The sequence below is a fragment of the Chlorocebus sabaeus genome, chromosome 15 (genome assembly GCF_047675955.1).
Source record: "Chlorocebus sabaeus isolate Y175 chromosome 15, mChlSab1.0.hap1, whole genome shotgun sequence".
Lineage (NCBI taxonomy): Eukaryota > Metazoa > Chordata > Mammalia > Primates > Cercopithecidae > Chlorocebus > Chlorocebus sabaeus.
This window is the reverse complement of record NC_132918.1, coordinates 48,786,717-48,796,448: the sequence shown is the minus strand read 5'-3', so window position 1 is coordinate 48,796,448 and position 9,732 is coordinate 48,786,717. Positions and strand designations below refer to the sequence as shown.

General features: G+C 39.0%; 2 pseudogenes; both read left to right on the top strand.

Annotated features, from left to right (window-relative positions):
* Positions 1 to 241: 241 nt before the first annotated feature.
* Positions 242 to 2,229, top strand: LOC103242046 (bone morphogenetic protein receptor type-1A pseudogene; annotated as a pseudogene).
* Positions 2,230 to 5,371: 3,142 nt separating this feature from the next.
* Positions 5,372 to 7,407, top strand: LOC119625661 (RWD domain-containing protein 1-like; annotated as a pseudogene).
* Positions 7,408 to 9,732: the final 2,325 nt, after the last annotated feature.

Below are 9,732 nucleotides of genomic sequence, written 5' to 3'. Positions count from 1 at the left end.
ATGCACCAGTTTAATACTGTCTTGGAAGCATAGGTCAAAGCTGTTTGGAGAAAATTGGAAGTACAGTTTTATCTAGCCGCATCTTGGAGAAGTCACGAGAAAGCAGTGGGAGTTGGAGTCATTGTCAAGTACTTGCGATCTTTTAAAAGAAAATCTCACTGAATGATAGTCATTTAAATTAGTGAAGTAGCAAGACCAGTTATTAAAGGTGACAGTAGACAAGAAGCATTACAAATGAACAATGGCTCAGCTATATATTTACATCAGAATACTGGGAGCCTATCTGTTCATCATTTCTCGTGTCCAAGGACAGAATCTAGACAGCATGCTCCATGGCACTGGGATGAAATCAGACTCCCACCAGAAAAGTCAGAAAATGGAGTAACCTTAGCACCAGAGGATACCTGGCCTTTTTAAAAGTGCTATTGCTCAGGGCACTGCCCGGATGATGCTATTAATAACACATGCATAACTAATAGACATTGCTTTGCCATCATGGAAGAAGATGACCAGGGAGAAATCACGTTAGCTTCAGGGTGTATGAAATATGAAGGATCTGATTTTCAGTGCAAAGATTCCCCAAAAGCCCAGCTAAGCCAGACAATAGAATGTTGTCGAACCAGTTTATATAACCAGTATTTGCAACCCACACCGCCCCCTGTTGTCATAGGTCCATTTTTTGATGGCAGCATTCGATGGCTGGTTTTGCTCATTTCTATGGTTGTGTGCATAATTGCTATGATCATCTTCTCCAGCTGCTCTTGGCTTTTGTAACAAACATTATTGCAAGAGCATCTCAAGCAGACATCGTTACAATCGTGATTTGGAACAGGATAAAGCATTTATTCCAGTTGGAGAATCACTAAAAGACCTTACAGACTGGTCACAAAGTTTTGGTATAGGCCTGGACTACCTTTATTGGTTCAGTAAACTATTGCCAAACAGATTCAGATGGTCCGGCAAGTTGATAAAGGCCGATATGGGTAAATGGTGTGGTGAAAAAGTGGCAGTCAAAGTATTCTTTACCACTGAAGAAGCCAGCTGGTTTCGAGAAACAGAAATCTACAAAACTGTGCTAATGGGCCATGAAAACATACTTGGTTTCACAGTGGCAGGCATTAAAGGTACAGGTGCCTGGACTCAGCTCTGTGAAAATGGATCTCTCGGCCGGGTGTGGTGGCTCAAGCCTGTAATCCCAGCACTTTGGGAGGCCGAGACGGGTGGATCACGAGGTCAGGAGATCGAGACCATCCTGGCTAACATGGTGAAACCCCGTCTCTACCAAAAAAAAAATACAAAAAATTAGCCGGGTGAGGTGGCGGGCACCTGTAGTCCCAGCTACTCGGGAGGCTGAGGCAGGAGAATGGCCTAAACCCGGGAGGCAGAGCTTGCAATGAGCTGAGATCCAGCCACTGCACTCCAGCCTGGGCAACAGAGCGAGACTCCATCTCAAAAAAAAAAAAAAAAAAAAAAAAAAGAAAATGGATCTCTCTATGACTTCCTGAAATGTACTACACTGGACATCAGAGCCCTGCTCAAATTGGCTTAGTCAGCTGCCTCTGGTCTGTGCCACCTGCACACAGAAATTTATGGCACCCAAGGAAAGCCTGCAATTGTTCATTGAGACCTAAAGAGCAAAAACATCCTCATCAAGAAAAATGAGAGTTGCTGTATTGCTGACCTGGGTCTTGCTGTTTAATTCAACAGTGACACAAATGAAGTTGACAGTGACAAAAATGAAGTTGACGTGCTCTTGAATATCAGGGTGGGCACCAAACACTACACGGCTCCAGAAGTGCTGGACGAAAGCCTGAACAAAAACCACTTCCAGCCCTACATCATGGCTGACGTCTACAGCTTCGGCCTGATCATTTGGGAGATGGCTCGTCGTCGTATCACAGGAAGATTGTGGAAGAATACCAATTGCCATGTTACAACATGGTACCGAGTGATCCGTCATACGAAGATATGTGTGAGGTTGTGTGTGTCAAACGTTTGTGGCTAATTGTGTCTAATTGGTGGAACAGTGATGAATGTCTGAGCAGTTTTGAAGCTAATGTCAGAATGCTGGGCCCACAATTCAGCCTCCAGACTCACAGCATTGAGAATCAAGAAGATGCTTGCCAAAACGGTTGAATCCCAGGATGAAAAAATCTGACGATGAAACCATTGGAGGAGAAACTCGAGACCTCAAGAACTGTTTTTACCCATGGCATGTGTGGAATTAGAGTGGAATAAGGATGTTGACTTGGTTCTCAAACTGTTTCTTCACTACGTGTTCACAGGCTGCTAATTAAACCTTTCAGTACTCTTGATAGAATACAAGCTGGGAACTTCTAAATACTTCGTTCTTTATATATGGACAGCTTTATTTTAAATGTGGTTTTTTATGCCTTTTTTTAAATGAGTTTTTATGAATTGCATCAAGACTTCAATCCTGATTAATGTCTCCAGTCAAGCTCTGGGTACTGAATTGCCGGTTCATAAAACAGTGCTTTCTGTGACAGCCTTAAGAAGATAAATGAGTGCAGCAGAGATGGAGAAATAGACTTTGCCTTCTACCTGAGACATTCAGTTCGTTTGTATTCTACGTTTGTAAAACAGCCTATAGATGATGTTGTGTTTGGGATACTGCTTAGTTTATGATAGTTTGTCCTGCCTTCCTTAATGATGTGGTGTGTGTGTGTGTGCGCGCACACACATGCATGCCAGGATTCTTCTGCTGCCATTTGAATTAAAAGAAAATAATTTATATGTATGCACAGGAAGATATTGGTGTTTTTTTTTTTTTTTTTTGGATTGCAGAAATTTATTAAAATTGGAGACATTGCTTTAATCTTCTTGTGCCATGGGACTCCATCAGGCTGTCTACAAAGACCATTGGGAGGCTAAGGATCACTTGAGCCCAGGAGTTTGAGGCTGTAGTAAACCTCAAAGGGCCACTGCACTCCAGCTTGGGTGAGGCAAGACCCTGTCTCAAAAAATAAGCCAGACTTTTAACCACATTTCCAGACTTCAATTAAAATGCTACATGGGAATACAGAATATCAGATCTTTTATTGTCGTCAAGTAATCAGTGAGAGAGTTGATGTCAGTGGTTTTGTGCTTTAAAAACGCAGTATCTGACCAAGATTCGCTAATCTCATACAAGCCATTTACCTTGCAAGTGAGACAGCTTCCCCACCAGCTATGTTTTTTAACATGAAAGCTGATACAAAGGCCAAAAAAAGCTTAAAAGATCTGTACATTTAGACTGTTTTCCTTCTACCACCTGGTTTTTTTTTTTTTTTTTTTTTTGTAGTTATTATTTTTCTCATGGAAAGCATCCTCTCCAAAGTTAAAGCTTCCAGTGCCATGAACCATGCTTACAAAGAAAGCACTTCTTATGGAAGTGGATTCCTGCATTTGATAGCAATGTAAGTGCCTACAACCATGTTCTGTATTCTTTATTCTCAGTAACTTTTAAAAGGGAAGTTGTTTATATTTTGTGTGTAATGTGTTTTATCCGCAAATCACCCACTCCTTTACATACTTTATATATGTACGTACATTAATACTGTAGAAAGCAGCTCATGTGTATCTCACATCCCATCCTTAAGGGAAGAAATGTTGTAAAGTAGAACTAAATATGAATTTTCAGAATTAATGCATTCAAAGTAATATATCAAATCCAGGACTTTGTTAACTTCAGGCAAAAACTTCATTAGGGTAATATCATCTCAATTTTTTTAAAAGAAAAGATTCTCTAATTAGAAATTTATATGTCAGAGGTGTTATAAATTTTTCAACTGTTAAATATGTTTTGGACATCTAAATCATTTGAGATTTTTGGTTTTTTGACTTCTGATCCCTAACTTGTGAAGACAATGAAAAATCAGGCAGAAATATTTAGTATCTAGTCAGTATCTGTAGTTATACTGTATAACTGTTCTTCAATAAAATGGCACATAAAAAAAAGACTACACATTGGGTACAGTGCACACTGCTCAGGTGACAGGTGCACCAAAATCTCAGAAATCACCACTAAAGAACTTTTCCATGCAACCAAACACCACCTGTTCCCCCAAAACTATTGAAATAAAAATAAAAAGAATGAAATACTGTCACTTTTGACAACATGGATGAACTGGGAGGACAGTGTATTAAGTAAAATAAGTCAGACACAGTAAGACAAATACTTCATGATCTGACTCATAGGTGAAATATGAAAAAAAAAAAAGTTGGTATCATAGAAGCAGAGAGTAGAACAGTGGTTACCAAGAGTGAGAAGGGGAGGATAAAAAGAGATTGGCCAATGGGTACAAGGTTACAATTAGATAAGCAGAATAAATTCTGGTGTTCTATTGTACAATAGAGTGACTATGGTTAAGAATAAGCCATTGTATGTTACAATATAGCTATAAGAGAGACTTTTAAATGTTCTCATCACAAAGAAATGATAGGCCTGGTGAGGTGGGTGGCTCACATCTGTAATCCCAGCACTTTGGCAGGCTGAGGTAGGAGGATCATGTGAGCCCAGGAGTTCAAGACCAGCCTGGGAAAGATGGCAAGACCCCCATCTCTACAAACAATAAAGGAATTAGTTAGGCTCTCTGGTGCGTGTCTGTAGTCTCTACCACTTTGGAGGTTGAGGCGGGAGGATCCCTTAAACCCAGGAGTTTGAAGTTGTAGTAAGCTATAATCATGTCACTGCACTCCAGCCTGGGTGAGAAAATGAGACCCTGGCTTTACAAAAAATAAATAAAACAAAACAAAACAAAACAAAATAAAAAGAAATGATATATACATGAGGTGATGGATATGCTAACTACCTTAATTTGATTATTATACAACATATATGTATTGAAATATCAAATTGTACTCCATAAATATGTAAAATTACATGTGCCAATAAAAAAAATAAAACCACAATGATATAATTTTTAAAAATTATACAATAATGTTAATGTACAAAATGCTGATATAAAACAGTTAAACTTGCTTACTTCTTAGGTTTTCACTAGAAATTAAGGTTACTAAGATTTTAAAATTGGAATTAATAGATGTAATTCAGTATACAAAGTGTACCAAAAAATTAAGATGGGTTTTGATGAGAAAAATTTTAAGAAAGATACGAGAATTATAAGAAAGATATGAAGATGTGTTTTTTGTTTAAAAAAGACATGCTTTTTGTTTAAAAAATAATGTGTTTTTTGTTTAAAAAATAATGTGTTTTTTGTTTAAAAAAGAATAATTTTGTCTGGTTTGGGGGTTATTTCCAAATAAACAAGAGGCCCTGGGCCTTCCAGCCAGGGACTCTGCACCAGCCGGTCCCAGCTGCTGCGCACCGCCCTAGGTATCTGAGTGATCACAGGCAGTAACAAGGGCCGTGATGACAGATGATGGCGAGGAGCAGCTCAATGAGCCGGAGGTTCTGGAGTCCATCTACCCTGACTCCTTCACAGGCAGATGCCTCTCAGTTATCCCTGTATAGCTCCAGTCCTGTTCATGGTCTCTCTCACTTAGCAGTACATCTGTGCTGTGAGGGTGTAACAGGGTATAAGGGGATGAGTGAAGAGAGGTTTGAGGGTTTCATTAACTGGCTTGATTGCACATTGATCCAACCCTCCTAACAACTAGTCTTCCAAAATATACATGGACTTTCCTCATACCACATTCTCCTTCAGTAGTGCTTCACTTGACAGAGTCCTGCTAAGTAGTGTCAGAAAATCCACCCAGCTTCACCATACTGTGACATCTGAGGCTGGAGAAAATGATGAAACCCTCAAGTTTACATACCATGGAAAATAGCCAGACAGAGCTTCCTTTTATGAAATATTCTCCCAGGAAAATCTAGAAGATAATGATGTCTCAGACATTTAAATTACTAGCATTACAGCTGAAGGAAATCTTGGTATGGTGGTGATCTTTATCTAGTGACAGCTGTACAAGAAAAATTAAATGAAATAGTAGATCAGATAAAAACTAGAAGAGAGGAAGAAAAGAAACAAAAAGAAAAAGAAGAAACTGAAAAGCAATTATTCCACGGTACTCCTGTTACAGTTGATAATTTTCTTTCTTTCTTTCTTTCTTTTTTTTTTTTTTTTTGAGATAGAGTCTTGCTCTGTCACCCAGGCTGGAGTGCAGTGGCATGATTTCAGCTCATTGCAACCTCTGCCTTCAGGGTTCAAGCCATTTTCCCGCCTCAGCCTCCAGTCCTCAGCCTGGGACTACAGGCATGCACCACCATGCCCAACTAATTTTTTCGATCTTAGTAGAGAGGGGTTTTGCCATGTTGGCCAGGCTGGTCTCAAACTCCTGACCTCAGGTGATCCACCCGCCTCGGCCTCCCAAAGTGCTGGGATTACAGGCGTGAGCCACCATGCTAGGCCAAGAATTTCTTAAACTGGAAGAGCAAGCTTGATGAGAAACTCTTGGAAATTAAAAAGAAATGATTGAAAGAAGAACCAGCAAGAAAAATAAATTAAGTGGGAAACAAGTTTTTGAAACAGATCATAATCTTGATACATCTGATATCCAGTTCTTGGAGGATGCTGGAAACAACATGGAGGTATTATAGATGAGTTGGGTTTTTTTTTTTTTTTTTCTTTTTTTTTTTGAGATGAAGTTTCGCTCTGTAGCCCAGGCTGGAGTGCAATGGTGCAATCTCAGCTCACTGCAACCTCTGCCTCCCAGGTTCAAGCAATTCTCCTGCCACAGCCTCCTGAGTAGCTGGGATTACAGGCATGCGCCACCACGCCTGGCTAATTTTGTAGTTTTAGTAGAAATGGGGTTTCACCATGTTGATCAGGCTGGTCTCGAACTCCTGACCTCAGATGATCTGCCCACCTCGGCCTCCCAAAGTGCTGGGATTACAGGCATGAGCCACTGCACCTGGCTTTTTTTTTTTTTTTTTTTTTTTTGAGACAGAGTCTTGCTCTGTTACCCAGGCTGGAGTGCAGTGGCATGATCTTGGCTCACTGCAACCTCTGCCTCCTAGGTTCAAGCGATTCTTCTGCCTCAGCCTCCCAAGTGGCTGGGATTACAGGCACAGGCCACCACGCCTAGCTAATTATTTTTTGCCATGTTGGCCAGGCTAGTCTCAAACACCTGACCTCAGATGATTTACCAGCCTCAGCCTCCGAAAGTGCTGGGATTACAGGTGTGAGCTTCCGCCCCCGGCCAGATGAGTCTTTGTTCCAGGAAATGGATGACTTGGAGCTGGACGATGAGGAGGATGACCCAGACTCCAGTCTTGCAGACCCAGAGAGTGACTTCACTGACTAATGGAACATCTCCACCTGCAGAGAGGCTCGACTGAAAACGGCACCTGTGGCTATGCTTAGAGGGTTTTGATTTTCCTTTCTTTTTTTTCTAAGAAAAAATAAGTTTCAGTAGAATGTTTTTCTGATAGCTTTCATCATTGAACTTAATAAACTGACCTTAAAATTTCAAATAGAAAAACCAAAATTAATAAAGAAAAGAGTGACACAGCTAAAACTACAATATGAAAAGTTGGGAGAAAAAATTGGAGAGAATCTTGTGTTGTTAGAGTGATAAAAAAAAAAATAGTATTTTTCGTTCCAAAGTAAAATGACTGGATTGTTATTGTTCCAAAATTGGAAAAAAAAACCCATATATATATCCCATATGTACACATACACACACATATATAAAAACATATACATACATACATATGCATACACATAAACATGTATATCCCCTATATACATAAACACACATCTATAAACATATACATACATAATATGCATACATATATATAACTAGATTAAAGAGTTGTAAAATATTTTGTGAAAATTTTGTGAAATATCCATCTTGTAAAAGGAGATTTTGTGTGATCAAGCTAAGTAATATTAAACATACATTATGTGTAAGTTTTTCTAAAAACTGAGCATTCATATCAAAGGTATGCTGATATAAAACTAGAATTTTATCTCCTATGTGAAAACTACAAGATGTTCTTAGAGGATTGATCTGCTCGTAATAGAAAATAGTGAAGGTTTTTTCTTTATCTTTTAGGTAATTGGCCTGTGAAATGAAGATTTGGTGTATTATCAAAATAATTCTCTATGCTTTATGCTTTCTTTACTAGGTCTTTGATTACTTTTAAAAACTAAGTCTTCTCAATATCAAAGAGCTACTTTTTTTGTTCACAACTGTGTAACCTTTTGTATTTGCCTTCATAGTATTTTATTGTCATTTATACTAAATAGATGACCAAGATCATATTTGATGTAAAGCTTTAAGTTTTTTGACATTTTTGACAAACTTTCCAAAATGAAATTCCAAATTAAGTCCTTTTTTGACCTTGAAATAACTTTGGGATTTTCCAGTAGGGCCCCTGGAAAGCTCAAAGGACATGTTTCTTACCTTTAAAAAGAGCAATACTGGCCGGGTGTGGTGGCTCACACCTGTAATCTCAGCACTTTGGGAGGCCAAGGTGGGCGCATCACGAGGTCAGGAGATCGAGACCATCCTGGCTGACACAGTGGAACCCTGTCTCTACTAAAAATACAAAAAATTAGCGGGGTGTGGTGGTGGGCGCCTGTGGTCCCAGCTACTTGGAAGGCTGAGGCAGGAGAATGGCATGAACCCGGGAGGTGGAGGTTGCAGTGAGCTGAGATTGCACCACTGCACTCCAGCCTAGGCAACAGAACGAGACTCCGTCTCAAAAAAAAAAAAAAAAGAGCAGTATTAAATTAATTAGGCTTATTTGATAAGTTATATAGAAAGCATTGTCAAATTATAAGTAATGCTAAAGCCTCTTTAAGTTATATCTATAAATGTTATTAATATGAGTCCTCCAAAAATGGCATGACATTCCTAAATGTCTAATACGTTATCAACTATAATTTTAGTTATTATGTTAAAATGTTATATGCCACAGAAATAATCAAATTTCCTTGTTAATGTCTCATTATAATTAACTGTCATCAGATTTTTAAGCATGGCCATTTAAAATCTTTGTCATCCATGGAGAGTTACTGTTTCACTTTAATTCTTCTTTAAGGACATTAACAGGCAGCTAGAGTTTAAAATAATTTCTTCTTCTTTTTTTCTTTTTTGAGACGGTGTCTCACTCTGTCTCCCAGGCTGGAGTACAGTGGTGTGATCTTGGCTCACTGCAACCTCCACCGACCGGGTTCAAACAATTCTCCTGCCACAGCCTCTCAAGTAGCTGGGATTATAGGTATGCACCACTGTGCCTGGATAATTTTTGTATTTTTAGTAGAGATGGGGTTTCATCATATTGGCCAGGCTGGTCTTGAACTCCTGACCTCATGATATACCTAGCTTGGCCTCCCAAAGTGCTGATATTACAGGTGTGAGCCACCATGCCCAGCCAAGAATCTGCTTTCTTTATAACAAGATACAATTATAAAGAATAGTTTGTCTTCTTAGCCTCAAGAGGCATTTAAAAACCTGATCCATGATTCCTTATCAAAAGTTCCAGCAAAACAAACTTAAAAAGAGCCAGTGTGGTCAGTCACTATTCTTGCTGCACTTATGTATATAATCAGGCCAGGTTTAATGAGGCTAAGCTTATTCTGCAAGCAAATTAATCTTACCCTGATTATCTTTGGTCAAAATGGGGGTAACTGTAGAGAGAAAAATTGTTTCTGAAGAAAAGTATAATACATCAGTTATTAGATTATAACCCTGTTCATTGATTTGAGATTTTGTTATCTACCTGTAGAGCAGACTGGATCCTTAATTCTTCTAGTTTCCTCC